Genomic DNA, 17,114 nt, shown 5'->3' with positions numbered 1-17,114 from the left:
GCTAATAGCAGTGCAGGCACAAAGATGGTGATGTGGTTAAGCTTTGTGTCCCCACCCAAATCTCATTTTGAAAGGTAATCCCCAGGTATTGCGGGAAAGACCTCATTGGAGGGTGACTGGATCATGGGGGTGGTTTCCCCCATGCTGTTCTCATGATAGTGAGGGAGCTCTCATGAGATCTGATGGTTTTATAGATGGCAGTTTCCCCTGGGCTTCTCTCTCCTGCCACCATGTGAAGAAGGTCCCTGCTTCCCCTTCGCTTTCCACCATGATTGTAAGTTTCATGAGGCCTCCTCAGCCATGTGGAACTGCGAGTCAGTTAAACCTCTTTCCCTTGTAAGTTACCCAGTCTCAGGTATTTCTTTATAGCAGTGTGAGAACGGACTAAAACAGACAGTTTTCAGTCAATGTTGCTAGCTTAAGAATAAACCTATCCATTTATCTCCTTGATGGCCCCACATTAGCCAGCTTGCCCATAAGCTTCTTATCTCACTGGCTGTTCTCCAAAGACCATGAGTAAGGTTGGGAAATACAGCCCATGGCCAGGGGAAGGGTGTGTCAGGGCAGTCTGTTGGCAGCTCAAGTCACCAATAGACCCACAGTCCACAGGCCAGATCTTATCCTCCCAGATTTACAAGCCATCTTCTCTCATATCTTCAGTGACCTCTTTTAGTGATGGGGGCTTAAATATAGTCACATATGGCCCATGGATAAGCAGCCTGTCAATGTGCTGATACCAAGAGGAGAGTATGGGGGAGGAAAGGGTGGTCCGTTTCCAATGTCTGCAGTGCTCACAGCACTCTGTGCAGGATTCTGATGTCCCCAGTCCCAAGGTTCTCCTCTAGTCAGTGGAACCACATTGTTCTTTCCTCCCAAGATATGCATTTTTCTGAGTTGCATTGCAGATTAGACACCGTTGTGCCTTCACCAAATGTGTTACTATCACTGATTTTATGTCACTATGAAGTAGATGTTTCTATGGGCTTGCGGAGAGCTTAGTATCCTCTCATTATGCATTGATTTAATTGGTTTACATTTCACTGCTCCCAACTGACCACATAACTAAGATACTGTACATGGCCCCAGTTTTCTGAGGTCTGGGACCATCCCAGTTTTCAGCCTCTTAGAAAGCCTCTATCTAAAGATGATCTCCAGCCCAGAAGAAGGGACAGTTCTGGCCTCTGAGTGGGACAGGACAATAGCGCCACATCAATGTCTAAAGAAAAACACACCTCTGGCTCTTCTAAACCATTATACCACACATGCCATAGCCAAGGCAAGGAGCCAACTAAGAGCAAGAATTTGGGGGCCATATAGCACCTGTTAGAGAAGAATTTAAAGGACATAAAGAGTAGAGTTTGGATCAGAGGCTGCTCAGAGTGGAAAAAGTTCAAACTTGTTGCTAGATTGTCTGGTTGAACTTGGCTGCTGAAAATTAAATGTGCATCTTGCCAAATTGAAACAATAGTCCAAATCTGTACCATGGGGCATTTTTATGTCTTCACTGCTAAATTCTTAATCCTGGAGGAGGCAGCACTCACGGCACCTCTTGGAAGCAGACACCCGGCCCTTACCAGACAATGAACCTGCTTGATATTGGCCTTCTCAGCCCCCATAAATGTAAGAAATAAATTTCTGTTCTTTATAAAGTATCCAGTCTTAGGTATTCTGTTATAGCAGCACAAAATGGAATAAGACAGGTGTGTTTCTCCAAGCCCAATAGTGGCAGAAGTGAGTATGGTGATGCATGGTATTCCTGCACAGTTCAAGAGCTCTAGAGTTAGCTCATAAGCTATCCCCAGTGAATAAAACTGACAGGAAGCTAACTGTTATCTAAGAACCCCCTCAGCCCAAACAAACAGGGGCCCATGCAAAGAGGCTTGGGAAAGGAAAAAGACTGGAGAAGCCCAGACACCACATTAGCAAGAGAGAAAAACTGGACTCTGGGTTACCTCCAGTCTGGCAAACTTCTGGTTCCAGTTGAGGTAGACCCCTAAATAAACACTTCTGTTCTGAGGTGACTGAGGTATGGCTCTATTCTTTGACATGGCAGAAGCACTCATTAAACTGTCTTCAGCCAAAGAGATAGCTGAAGGCTGAGAACTCCTTGAGCACAGGATGGCTCCTTGTGGCTGTTGTGCTGTGAGCTGTGCCCTTTGTTTAGGAATCAAGTAGCTGCATTTACTGAGTGCCTCCTCCATTCCAGTAGGCCCCTTTTACACTCTAGATTCTTCAACCCTCACAAAAACAAAGCAGGGTAGATATTATTAGTTCCATTCTACAGATGAAATAGATTACCAAAATGGCTTAGAAAAACCCTATGGCTGGAACTCTCACACATTATCAGTGGGAGTGTAAGATGGTACAGCCAGCTTGGAAAATGGTCTGATGGCTCCTTAAAGTGTTAAACGTGGAGGTTTAACCGAGCAATTCCACTCCTAAGTATATACCCAAGAGAATCTAAAACATATGTCCACAAAACTTGTACATGAATGTTCACAGCAACATTATTCATAATAGCCCAGAGTGGACAATCCAAGTGCCCACCAACTGATGAATAGATAAACAAATTGTGGTATATCCACACAATGGAAAATTACTCAGGAATAAAATGGAATAAAATACAAATACATGCTACAACAAGAGTGAACTTTGAAAACATATTGCTAACTGAAAGAAGCCAGTACAAAAGACCACATTTGATTCCACTGACATGAAATGTCCAGAATAAGCAAATCTGTAGAGACAGAATATAAACCAGTGGTTACCTAGGGCAGAGGATGGGGAGAAATGGAGAGTGACTGTTAATGATTTTAAGATTTCTTTTTGGAGTGAAGAAGATGTTCTGAAATAAGATTATGGTGATGGTTGCACAACTCTGCAAAGCATATTTAAAACCATTGAATTGTATATTCTAAATGGACAAATTATATGGTCTGTAAATTATTTCTGAATAAAACTGTTTTTAAAAAGTAACATGGCTGGCTGAACCCTGATGGGTACCTGTGCCTACAAAGTAACCTTTGAATGTAATGTTTACAGCTGTTTTTCCAAGAAGAGCACAACCGAGGTTATCTGTGTGTTGTGGGAGAAAGCACAGAGCTCTGATGACAGGCAGATCTGGACTTGTGTGACCTTGAGTAAGTTACTTAGTTCTTCTCTGAGAATTTCTAAGACTCTTGAAGATGACATGGGATAACTCCTGCCACAAGCTCCTGTATATCCTTGTGATTGAGTATATGTTAATTATAACTCTCCCATTTCCTAAAAGGGCAACTCAAAAGAACATGCCAGTGTCTTGTCCCTGAAAAGGGAAGAGGCCATGAATCAGGGGAACATGATAAGATTTTAGGAATAGGAATAAAACTCCCAGGGTCTAATGTGAGGACTCAGGCTCAGTAACAATTCTAAAATTCAAGTCTTGGTTCCAACACCCAGGCAGTGATACTGAGCCTTACACTGGTAGAACTTGAGATATTTATTATACATCTCTTCTTGCTGGTTATGACTGGCTCTGCAATTAATGGGAGGCTTGAGAAGCCTGTGGAAGCTACAGCACAGGACATCAGAAACAGGGCTAGAAGGTGGGACACTTTCAAACAAGTAACAAGAGACCTGGGTAGTCCCAGTCCTTTAAAGATTTTCCACATCCCACATGGCCATTTGAATCTATAAAAACTTAATTTCATTGTTGTGAAACGGTAAAATAAATAAATGCCGTAGAGATGGGAGAAAGAAGGTGGCCCTACTTAAATTATCTTAGCTTCAACCTTTTCATTAATCTCATTTATTCCCAAAGATTCCCATTCCCATGTCAAAATTCTAGGCCAAAGGCCTCAGGACACTCCTTACTCCTCAGATCTTAGAGGGAAAAAGAGGAAGCAGTGCGCCACCACATTCAGTCCACAGGCTCTGCTAATCCTTCTGTCTTCTATTATGTCTTCAGCATTTGCCTGTTTTTGAAAAGAGGCAGAGAAAGGAGAGAAAAAAATCTACAGGTGTGTGGTTAAAACTTCAGCTCCTGATTTTCAATTCAGGCAGCCCACTTAAGATTCAAGAATAGTACCATGCTTAGTGATGTAGGTGCTAGAAATATCGATAATAATAAGTACCTCACAGGATTACTGTGGAGATAGAATAAGATGCTGACCCAGTTCAAAACATTGTAGATTTGGAGTCAGGTAGAAATAGGCCTGTGTATGTCTGAAAGTTCTTTAAACCTCAAACACCAACCTCAAAAGGCTGTTGTGAAACTTCACTTATAAACTTCCTAGTGCAGTGCCTGGCATCAGTAGGCCCCAGTGAAAGATAGGAAAAGTGATGCACTTTGCACAGTGCTTGGCACTTGGTAGATCCCAGGGACAGTGGGAGTCAGATAGCAAGGGTGTAAGTGAGAAGAGGACCAGAAGACCCCAGTGTGGAAGACACCAGAGGAGACCTGTTGGACAGGTAGTTGGCTCAGTCTGGCAACCTCATGCCAAGGGTAATTTTTGGTATCAGACTTCAAAAATGAGGCTTCCGGTGGGGAAAACACCTTTCCTGGTGTGCCTTCAGGAGGGAGCTAAGTGTTCCATCCAAGGAACTGGGCAACCTAGCCGGAGAAGGCAGTCTGAGATCAGAGAGGAAGGCACTTCTTGCCAGAAGCATTCACAAACATGAGAGGAGACTAAGCATCCACAGTGATCAGCAGCATTTGACCTCACTTGGTGGCAGCTGCTCCATCCAGCCCATTTCCAAAGTCCACAATTCTGCAAGACGCATAGAAGTGCAGTGGTTTGGAACAATTCACACCCCCCAACTCTTCTGTGCCAGTCTGAGGCTTCTATTGAGCTCTTAGATTCCATAATAAAGAAAGAGGGCACTGCTCACATCACCAGTCTTTTGTGCATACCGTTCCTGCCTCAGTGGGTTGCAAGTTTTCTGCAGAGAAAAAAGACAGCTACTTTTATTAAACCTCTTTGTGGTCCTCAACTTTTCCCCCAACCTTCTTGATGACAAGCTTCTCTCCCTTGAGTCATGCACATTCATCTCAGAGGCCAGAGAGGAGAGGTTTTCACATCAAGGCAAAGGGTACCTAGTAAGAAGAAGCTATAGAAGAGGTGGTGAGCTGGGGTATAGATGAGAACTAGAGAAGGTATCTTCCAACAAAGGGTAGTTCTCACCAGGGCCTTAAATGTCTTATGTTAAGAAAAAAATGGTGTGCATTTCTTCAGGCAGGCGCAAGATGATATTCTGGAGACTAGCAGAGGGAGCTCAGAGTCAAGTTAATAAGCCAGAAAAGGCAGGAAATAGAGTGACCCAGAAAAATCGTTAAAGAAAAAAGTGTTGTAAACCTGAGGCTCTTAAAGATATATCAAAGCCTGGGTTAAAAATAATTTATTAATTAGTTCATGTAAGCTCATGGTATAAAATTCTAAAGATAGAAGTGGAAAGTTAAGTCTCCGTTCTACCACTGTATCTTAACCAAGCAGATCTTCTCCCTAAAGAAACAATTCCTTGTCATTTCTTGTCATTATTAACAATTTCTTGTATATTCTTTGGGAGATAACCTATGCATCTATAAGCATATGTCTATCATCGTCCCCACTACATAAATGGAAGTATACTGTACACATTCTGACTTGCTTTTTCTCCACTTAATATATATTGGAAACTATTCAATAGCTCTAATTATTTACAATTAAATATATTTATACTATTGTCATTTACCTGCTTTAAAAATATCATTTGACCTCCAGCTCTAAAATACTTGAAAATTAGTGTGTTTGCCTTTCCTTAACCTTCTAGAACCTCACATCATGGTGAAATTTATAACTTCTACATTGAAAGAGCATATGACACTTACATGCTGTATTACAACTATAATTTCCACAGGTGTTTTAATTTTTAGTCCTACAGTTGAATGGGTTCGATGGTCACCATCATTCCTTTTGGCAAAAGTTCTCCACTGATCTCTTAGTTAACCAAAATTTGCCTTTCTGTAGTTTCTTCAAAAAGTGGTTGACAGAGTTGCTGGTCTTGCATATTTGAAAGTGCTTGTCTCCTGCTTTTATATGTGACCAACATGTTTACTGGGTATAAAATTCTTAGATTCCTCACATTTTCTTTACATGATTTAGAAAAGTGTTGATTATTGCTGTAGAGACATTTAATATCAATCTGATATTTTTCTTAGTATATGCAATTTTTCCTCTTTGTTAAGATGCTCATAGGATTATCTTTGAATTTTTGTTACTGTGTTATGATTTGGTTCTTAGCATGCTCATTTTTCTTGGGACATGGCATGCCTTCATAGTACAAATTCAAGTCTTCATTTATTTCTGCAAATATTCTTGAGTAATATTTTTCAGTATTCTCTTTTAGTTACTTCATTCTTTTCTACAGGGATACTATTTATGGATCTCATTGAACGGACATCCCTAGCTATTATTTTCACATTTCTTGTCAAACTGTTCTTCATTTCCAACTCATTTCACTTGCTTTTCAAGCCTTTCCTTCATGTCCGTCTTGTATTTTCATCAGTGTTTATTCCCTTGTGTGCTTATTTCAATGAGGCCTTCAGTTCTCTGTATCCTCCCACCTGGCTTTCCCAGCTTCTTGGCAATGTAACATGGTGGTTAAAAGTGAAAGCTCTGAAGTCCGGATTACCAGAATGCAACCCTGGTCAAGTTATTTGATTTTTGGTACTTCATCTTTAAAATGAGTAAAATGAGGACATCTACCAAATAGGGCTGTTGTAAGGCCTTTGATGAGTTAATACATATTAAAAAGTAATGGTTTTTACCATTACTTTTAATGGCAAAAACAGCAATTACTTTTGCACCAACCTAATAAACACACTCTGAACCATAATGGACACAATTTAAGTTCTGTTTGTGAATTAACAAAAGGAGATTAATAATAATAATAATAATGGCTGAGCTCTTTTTCCCTGAGCTTTTATGTCTCTGCTTTGAGCTCCTAGGTTAATGTGTAACATTTTAAAAATTCATTCATTTTTGAAAATAGGGTCATGATTTTTATGTGCTTGGAAGCCACATTTTTCTGGTGCCTGATTTTTATCTTTTTTTTTTTTTTGGTAACATGTTTGTATAGATTCTGTGCTGATGATTTTTTTATTATTACTTATCTTGCAGTGAAGTTAGTTCTCCCTGGACAAGGCTTTTGCAAGCAATTCCTATGGGACAGGTCAGCCTGGGTTTCAGACCAGCGGAAATTCTCTCTGGAATCAGAATTGTGTATGTGGGTAAGTTATTTTTTCCTTCACAGAAATCAACATTACAAGGCTTACAAGGCTGTGTAGCATTTGGTGTCTCTCTTTCCCATCCTGTTCAACACACTATCACCTTTAAAGATGATTTTTGTGTGCTTCTCATTTGACCTCACATCTCTGCCACTTGCTGTATCAAGCAGGGGCCAGAGAAGATCCTACCACCCACTGATGTAACCCATTGCCACAGATTCAGACAAAAGAGGGGTAGTTGTGTCCTCTGGAATGTGGAATATGATGACAGAGTGCGAGTTTCTGTTTCTTGATTTCCTTCTTTACTTATTGTAGGGTTGTGGCTTTCATGGCTTGCAAAAGGAGAAGGAAGAGCCCTAGAAATGTCTTTGTCTTCAACAGTATTTATGAGGTCAGACCCCATAACACAGCCATGTTGAGGGAGGAAAGCCTCAGAGGACTAAGGAGTAATTGAAAAGCCTATGACGTTGGTAAAGCCGTGTCCCCACATCACCATGGTTTTACAGAATCATTCAGAAATCCAGATCCTGCTCTGGGTAGAATAAAGCATTTCTATCACATCATACAATCTCTTTATAAGGCTTAGATGCTTCACAATCATTACAATCTCTGCCACAGCTTTTATTTATTTATTTTTAGAGATTGGGTGTCTCCATTGCCCAGGCTGGAATGCAGTGGCACGATCATAGCTCGCTGCCCCCTTGAACTCCTGGGCTCTAGTGATCGTCTCGCTTCAGCCTCCCAAGTAGCCAGGACTACAGGCACACACCATCATGCCTGTAGGGACAGGGTGTCAGTATGTTGCCCAGGCTGGTCTTGAACTCCTGGCCTCATGTGATCCTCTCACCTCACCCTCCCAAAGTCCTGGGATATAGGAATGAGCTATAGCACCTGGTTGTCATAGCTTTAATTGGAGAATGAAGATGAAACAGATTCTTTGTTTCAGTAATTTATTGTTGAACGGTTATATTTACTCCCTGACCAGTAGATATAGAGCCTTTCTCCTCTTGAAGTTATCAGAATCAGGAGCACCAAATGACTGGGTAATCGTGAAAGGTGGATATTTAAAGTGTCTCCTTAATTAAAAAAAAAAAAAAAGTAGCAGCACCTGAGGGCTTGTCAGGTTCTTTACTGCATTCGAGCAGTAAGATGGTTTGGCTCTGTGTCCCCACCCAATCTCATCTCAAATCGTAATCCCCATGTGGTGAAGGAGGGACCTGGTGGGAGATGATTGAATCATGGGAGTGGTTTCCCTCATGCTGTTATCGTGATAGTGAATTGGTTTAAAAGTCTATGGCAGTTTCCTCCTTGTTCTCTCTCTCCTGCCACCATGTAAGAAGGTGCTTGCTTCTCTTCACCTTCTGCCATGATTGTAAGTTTCTTGAGGCCTCCTTAGCTATGCAGAACTGTGAGTCAATTAAATTATTTTGTTTACCCAGTCTCATGTAGTTCTTTTTAGCAGCATGAAAATGGACTAATATAGAAAATTGCTACCAGGATAATGGGGTACTACTACAAAGATAACCTGAAAATGTGGAAGTGACTTTGGTACTGGGTAACGGGCAGAGGTTGGAATAGTTTGGAGGGCTCAGGAGAAGATAGGAAAATGTGGGAAAGGTTAGAACTTCCTAGAGACTTGTCGAATGGTTTTGACCAAAATGGTGATAGTGATATGGACAGTGAATTCCAGGCTGAGGTGGTCTTAGACGGAGATGAGAAACTTATTGGGAACTGTAGCAAAGGTCACTCTTGCTATGCTTTAGCAAAGAGACTGGTAGCATTTTGCCCCTGCCCTAGAGATCTGTGGAACTTTGAACTAGAGTGATACTTAGGGTATCTGGTAGAAAAAATTTCTAAGCAACAAAACATTCAAGATGTGACCCAGCTTTTTCTAAAAGCACACAGTCATATGCATTCACAGAGAGATAACCTGAAATTGCAACTTACGTTTAAAAGGGAAGCAGAACATGAAAGTTTGGAAAATTTGCAGCCTAACCATGTGGTAGAAAAGAAAAACTCATTTTCTGGGGAGAAATTCAAGCCAGCTGCAGAAATTTGCATAAGTAACAAGCAGCCAAATGTTAGTAGCTGAAACAATGGAGAAAATGTCTCCAGGGCATTCCAAAGATCTTCATGGAAGCTCCCCTCATCACAGGCCTGGAGACCTAGGAGGGAACTATGGTTTCATGGGCAAGGCCACACGAAACAACACAATCAAAAACTATCCAAATACCAACATCATTCTTCACTAAATTAGAAAAAACAATCCTAAAATTCATATGGAACTTAAAAAGAGCCCAAATAGCCAAAGCAATCCTGAGCAAAAAGAACAAAGCTGGAAGCATCATGTTACCTGACTTCAAATTATACTACACCCTCTTCAACAAGTGGTGCTGGGACAATTGTATAGCCACATGCAGAAGAATTAAACTGGACCTCTATCTCTCACCACATATAAAAATCAACTCACAATGGATTAAAGACTTAAATATAAGACCCAAAACTATAAAAACACTGAAGAAAACCTACAAAAAACTTTCGTGGACATTGGTCTAGGCAAAGAATTTATGACTAAGACCTCAAAAGCACAGGCAACAAAAACAAAATCACACAAATGAAACTATATTAAACGAAAAAGCTTCTGTACAGCAAAGAAACAATCAACAGAATGAAAAGACAACCTGCTGAATGGGAGAAAATATTTGCAAACTATGTATCCAGAAGGGAACTAATATCCAGAATAAACAAGGAACTCAAGCAACTCAACAGGAAAAAAATGAATCAAATAATCCCATTAAAAAGTAGGCAAATGATATGAATAGACATTTCTCAAAAGAAGACATACCAACGGCCACTAGGTATATGTAAAAAATGCCCAACATCATACTAACATCAAAGAAATGCAAATCAAAACCACAATGAGGTATCATCTTACCCTAGTCAGAATTGTTATATTAAAATGACAAAATATAATAGATGTTGGTGAAAATGCAAAGGGCAACTTTTAGACACTGTACAGCCACTGTGGAAAACAGTATGGACATTTCTTTAAAAACTCAAAGTAGAATTACCATTTGATCCAGCAATCTCACTACTGGTAATCTACACAAATGAAAATAAGTCAATATATCAAATGAATACATGCACTCATATGTGTATTGCAGTGTTATTCATAATAGCAACCTAATCAACCTAAGTGTTCATCAACAAAAGAATGGATGAGAAAAATATGGTACGTGATGAAATACTATTCAGCCATAAAAAAACAATGATATCATGTCATTTGCAGCAACACAGCTGGAACTGGGAGGCCAGGCACAAAAAGACAAATATTGCATGTTCTTCTCACATATATGTGGGAACTAAAACATTTGATCACATGAAGGTAGAGAGTGGAAAGAGAGATAACAGATTAGGAAGGGTGAGTGGGGGGGATGGGAGAGGAGAAGTGGGTAAAAAGGTACAAACCTACAGTTAGAAGGAATACGTTCAATATCTGATAGAAGAGTAGGATGACTATATTGAACAAAAGTGTTTCGTACTAGGGTGACAGGCCTTAAATACCCTGACTTGATCCCTACACATTACATACATGTAACACAATTTATCATGCACTCCATATATTTGTACAAATAAAAAAATAAAATGCATTTTTAAATTATTACATTTTCAACTTACAATGGGTTTATCAGGATAAGACCCCATTACAGGTCAAGGAAGCCATCTTTATAGAAGGCTACTTTCTCTACCTAGGTCCTAGGGAACAGCAAGACCAAGTCTCACCAGAAAGGCCTCAGAAGGAACAAACCACTGCTCAAAGACATTGCCTTTATAAAGCATGTGGTGGAATTCCAGCGCTGCCAGACAAACTGCTAAGAGAAAGAGGCACTTGAGAAGGTCACTGAGATAGAGAGAAATGCACCACCCCCACTTCAATTTCACCTGAACCACTGACAGGATACTCATGAAAACCCAGTGGGACCTGAAGGGCAAGATGACCTTGAGCATGAATTCTCTGCCTTGCAGTTTAAGGAAGTGTTTTTCACACATCATCATTGGTTCTGAGTCCCCCAAATCTCCTAGAATGACAGCAATCAAAATTGATTTGGGGAATTTCATCCACAAATTAAATGTGCTGGTTCCCAATATGGAAGCTCAGTGGCTTTGTCTCACTGCCAGTGAGGGGACCTGAGGGTTTGAGGTATGACATGTAAAGGACAAAAAGGCATTTGATCATCAGGAACAACTGAATGGTTTAAAAGTGGATGCAAGTGCAATACCAGCTCTGAGAGCCATCTGAAACAATTTGGGCTGCTTACTTACTATGATTTTAGGAAGGCTCATGTCTTACAAGGTTACAGTGTCTTCTCCAATATATTCCCATTTGTTCTCTTTAGGTGCTGTGTATATGGGATAATGTATTGATTGCCATAGGAGGCCACCCCTGTCTGAAAGTTTGTTCCAAGAGAACTCTTTCGCAGAATGTTTTTTGGTTTCTACCCATGGTTGTCACGAAGAGGAACCTCTGTCAGTATTCAGCCTCTAGGTATTCCCTCATTGTTACATGCAGCATTTCAATGCAGTAGCACTCCATGCGCATGATGGGAAATGTTGTTTCTCTGCCTGGCATGAGGGAATCACAAAGGGAGAAGTGCTCCTGTGAAGGGTTGCTGGCAGAAAAGCAGCAGGATTTGACGCTGGGGGCTGAGATCTGGCTTTGCCCAGAGCCCAGCCTCCAAGCCTACTTTTTCCAGTCCATCTTGTTGCATAATCAACCCTTTATGTAACACGTGGGAATATTGGATGTGAGGACAAAATAAAAATGAGCTTTAAAACTAGGCTTCCTTATACAGATTCCTGCATCCCCTACTAAGACCATCAAAAATCACTAAGTCTGGGGTTGGGTCCAGGAATTAACTAACATAGGTAGTGCATGAACCATGCTCTGACAAACACTGCTATACTAGATGATTCAAATATTAAGGAGATTAAAATGTATTTTGTTACATGAAAAACTCCCCTTCCACTATCTGCTGCTAACCGCTGGCTAGGATGTGGATGTGATGACAGCATCTGGATTAGTCAACTTGGACCCAGAGATGGAAAATGTGGATGTGCTCTGGACTGCCTATCTTGGCACCGTGAGGTGAGCTATTAAGCTTCTATTTGATTTCAAACACCTATATACAGACATACAGACATGCAAACACCTATATGCAGACATACAGTATATAAAATTGGGTTTCCTTGACTCAGGTGAGGATATCCAACTGATCATATCATGTTGTTCTGTTGAGCAAAAATGCAAACATTCAGATAGTTGTTCAAGAGTTCCACCCACTTTGTTGCTTCACCGATTTTAAAACTCATTTTGGCAATTTTTTTGAAGGTCAGAGCTATGTCTTGTATTTCTTTGGATCCTCTATGGCACTAACAGCATAGCAAGTGCTCAAAAACACAATAACTAGTCCATGAGAAGCAGTAGAGCATGACCACTTATGAGTGTGATTTGGAGCCAGTTTCTTGGGTTTGAATATGCCACTTATTAGCTGCATGATTTTGGACAACTTGTGTCTCAGTTTCTTAGTTTCTTCGTTGGTAAAATAAGGAAAATAAATACATGCCTCCTAGGATTGCTATGAAGAGCAAATGAGTTAATCTATATAAAATACATAGAAACAGGGTCTGGCACATAAATGTAAAATGTGGTTGCCATAACTATTATGATGATGGTTATTATGGTGATAACCAGAATCATATTACAGGTCCACTATAATGCTAGCACTGGTGCCTAATGTCCTTTCAGTGTCTGTGGATGTGCATAGTGCACTATTCTAAAATGGAACCAATGTTCAAACCATTCTGAAGGATATTTCATCTCTTCTACCTTTTGTGTTACTTAAAGGAACATATTTACAAGGCAGCAGCCCATTTAAAAACCATCCGTGGAGGAAAAGCAGAACTCTTTTGTACATGCCTGTGTTTGAAGACCTGCATCCTTCAAGTTAGAATTTATCAGTGGAGCCAATTATTTTTTTCTGAATGTTAATACACACAGTGAAATAGGGCAATTTCTTTCAAAAAGCATTATTATTTTTTTTCCCTTCTTCATGCTTCTGCCTTGAGTAGGAAGGTGTTTCTAGTCTGGCTCTGAGTACAAAGAGAAGAGGAAAGAGGCTGTTTTCTTCCTTGCCTATTTTAAAACTGGGTTCCCTGTGCAGCAGCAATTCACCCCATCAGAGCCCAGCCTTTTACATAGAGGGGGTCTGGTGTCACCAGACCAATGAACATAAGTCACCAAAACACACTTCAAGTTTTACAGTTTATGAAGATATTTACAAGGTAATGCTTTTCATTTTGCTACTCTTTCAACCTTTCTGTGTGTTTGAAAACTTCAGAATAAAAAGTTGGGAAAAGAAAAAAAAAGAAAAATTAAAAAGAAAAATAGAGAGGAACAGGGATTATTGATTCCTAACTTTTAAGCAACCAAGATCTCCAAAATGTAAGAAATATGAAATTCTTGCCAAATGACAGCACAGAGTAGGAGAAGATCAAAATATTCACAAGGCAGTTATATTTGTAAGGCTGCCCATCAGCAGGTTATTATTGTTCCTGGCACAGAGGACACAAAATGATGATTGCACAGCTGAAAATAAATCTCTCTTCTCTGGAATCCCAGGAGTAGGGGCTCCCTGCTTGGCCATATCTGTGCTCTCTGACCCTCCCCTTTACGTCTGGGGCCAAGTCATGATGGAGTCTTCTCTGGGGTTTTCCAAACTAGAACTCAGAGGAGAGAGTCCTTCTCTGATGGAGAAACTGTGAGATGAGAGGATCAGAAGCTTGTTTTCTATCTGTGGAGAAACTAATGAGAATAAAGTCAATATGCAGAGAACAAAGAAGAAGGGCTCAGTGGGCCAAGTGCTAGAACGAGCCAGCATTTAAAGGCCAGGAAAATCAGGAAGGACTAGCAAAGGTTTACATCAGTAAGAATTCAATCGAGGAAATGAACATTTCCGGGACTCTCAATTTTCGATCAAATCTCTTCACTCACACCTTGTCTCATGGTTTTATATAATTTTAAAACCAGACTCCCAAATGTTTATATCTAGCCCTGAGCTTTATCCTGAACTAACTCCTATTTGACATCTCCACTTGGATATCTTACAGGCATCTCAAATTTAAAATGTTCACTACTGAACTCCTGGTCTTCCTCCAAAAAACTTGCTCCCAGAATCTTCTCCATTCCAGTTAATGTACACTTCTTCCTTTCAGGTGCTCGAATTTAAATTTCAGGGTCATTTTTGATGCATCTCTTTCTCACATGCTAATGCTCATATCAGGAAATGGCGCAGCTTTCCATGAGATGCAGACTCTTGTCACCATCCTCATTGACCCCACTGGGTCCAAGCACCATCATTTTTTGCCTGGATTACTGTTAATAGCCTCTTGTCTCTCGGCTTCTCCCTGGCTGTGCTAACCACGCAGCAGCCAGCGAATGTCTTCTCATCTCACTTAAAAGTCAGATCATATGGTTCTTTTCTCTACTTTGGATCCTTAAAAAAAAAAACCAGGCTGGGCGCTGTGGCTCACGCCTGTAATTCCAGCACTTTGGGAGGCCATAGTGGGAGGATTGCCTGAGGTCAGGAGTTTGAGACCAGCCTGGCCAACATGGTGAAACCCATCTCTACTAAAAATACAAAAAAATTAGCTGGGCATGGTGGCGGGTACCTGTAATGCCAGCTACTCAGGAGGATGAGGAAGGTTGCACTCTAGCCTGGGCGACAAGAGTGAAACTACATCTCAAAAACAAACAAACAAACAAAACCAAAAAAACCACAGAGCAAAAATCTTTACCATGACCTACAAGCCAGGAGCTGCAACTTAACTCTCCTGCTCTTTAGCCCCACCTGCTCTCTCTGTCTCTCTGCCCACCTCACCACCTCCCACCCCATTCTGCCCCAGCCACAGTTCCTTTGCTGGCTGTTCTGACTAGGCTGGCACATTTCCACACCTCCTCCTCGGGGTCTTAGCACTGGCTGTTCCTTCCGCCTCAAACATACATCTGCCCAGGCACTCACAGGGCCAGCTCCCTCACTTCCCTCAGGCATCTGTGGGGACGTCACATCAGCAAGGTCTTCCAGAATCATTCCACCTCAAATCACACCCTTTCCCCCTGCCTTTCTCTACAACACATATCACCAGTTAATACATTTGATACATTTTTATATGTCTCCCTCCCACTAGAATTTATGCTCCATAAGAATAGGCATTTTGCTTTCTGCATTATTTGTCTTTTTAGCGTTAGAACCATGCCTATTGCAGGATAGGCTCACAGAAAAATGTTCGCTGAAGAATCCAATACATTTCTTCTTTGCTCAAGCTAGATTGAACTGGTCCACTTACCAACTGGTGTTAACAGTTCTTAAATTTTACCTCAGTCAGAGAACAACACACACTGGGGCCTGTTGGGGGAAGGGGGTGCTGGGGAGAGGGAGAGCATCAGGACAAATAGCTAATGCATCCAGGGCTTAATACCTAGATGACAAGTTGATGGGTGCAGCAAACCACCATGGCACACGTTTACCTATGTAACAAACCCGCACATCCTGCACATGTATCCTGGAACATAAAATAAAATAAAAATTCAATAAAAATTTTACCTCAGTCACACATTTATTAAAATGTATCAGGTTAATTTTTTTCCTACATTTTCCCATCTTCTCACTGACCATTTAATTTCTGAACCAGCTGCAATTTAACAACTTTTTCAGCAATTTAGAAAAAGTTCAGTTCTCCTTTGCTACTACACTGTACTACTATAACATCGTGACTATAGTGACTTCAGTTAATTTTTATTCAACTTATTAATACTTGAAAGTTCTGAAACATTCATTTTCTCCCTGGAAGTATAGCCCCTATTCTCAAATGAAATCACAAATCAAGAGCCGAAAAATGCAGAATTCCAGTCCAGGCCCCAATTAGGAACACATTCTCTTGCCTTTGAATTATCCAAGCTTGTCACTTCTATTTCTCATTTCTGCTATTCCAATTTTAACAGTCTCAGAAGTCTTTCTAGCACTAGCCCATTGGAAGTTAAGAAAACGTGTACAAATCAAATCAGTTTTGTCTACTTGACCATAGTCGTAAAAATGGAGTTGAAGGCATGGTGGGTCAGAAACGTTGGCTAAAACGGGGGTGGGCAAGTCATGTCATCCTTGGTCTCCATCTGTATTCTAAAAGCTCTTGATAGTTTAAGATCTCTCTGCAAAAATGGCCAGTTAACACAGAACAATTTCCATCAGGGAACATCTCAAAGTCTTAACTATTAGAAGTCACCTTTCTTCTTTCTTTGATGCCATCTTTCCTAACTGTATCACAGTCTACTTCATTATGAAATGTCCCAGTGTTTTAGTAGACCCACATAAACTGTATTTGCCCTTAGGCAATGTCAACTTTCAAAAAAGTAAGAATAAACTTACAAAAAAGAATCAACCTTCAAATCACTTTATGGTTTTTATTTCTACTTAGCATTAATGGGATTTTAAATGTCACAATGGACTTATTTACTTTAACTTCCACCTATCGACTTAACCTCTTGACATTTGGAATCCACTGTTAAGACCATATGTCAAATAAAAACTTAAAACATTTCAAAGGAATAAGTATTCTGAAAATTGTGGATTTAAAAGAAGTATTTGTCAATCCCACTTCTGGATATATAGCCACAAGAATTGAAAACAGGGTCTCAAAGAGGTATTTCCACACTCAAGTTCACAGCAGCATTATTCACAATAGCCAGAAGTGGGAGGAATCCAAATGTCCACTGATGGATGAATAAACTAGATGTGATATAGACACACAATGAATGAAA

This window comes from Pongo abelii, chromosome 4 (genome assembly GCF_028885655.2).
Source record: "Pongo abelii isolate AG06213 chromosome 4, NHGRI_mPonAbe1-v2.0_pri, whole genome shotgun sequence".
Classification (NCBI taxonomy): domain Eukaryota; kingdom Metazoa; phylum Chordata; class Mammalia; order Primates; family Hominidae; genus Pongo; species Pongo abelii.
This window is presented reverse-complemented; position numbering follows the sequence as displayed.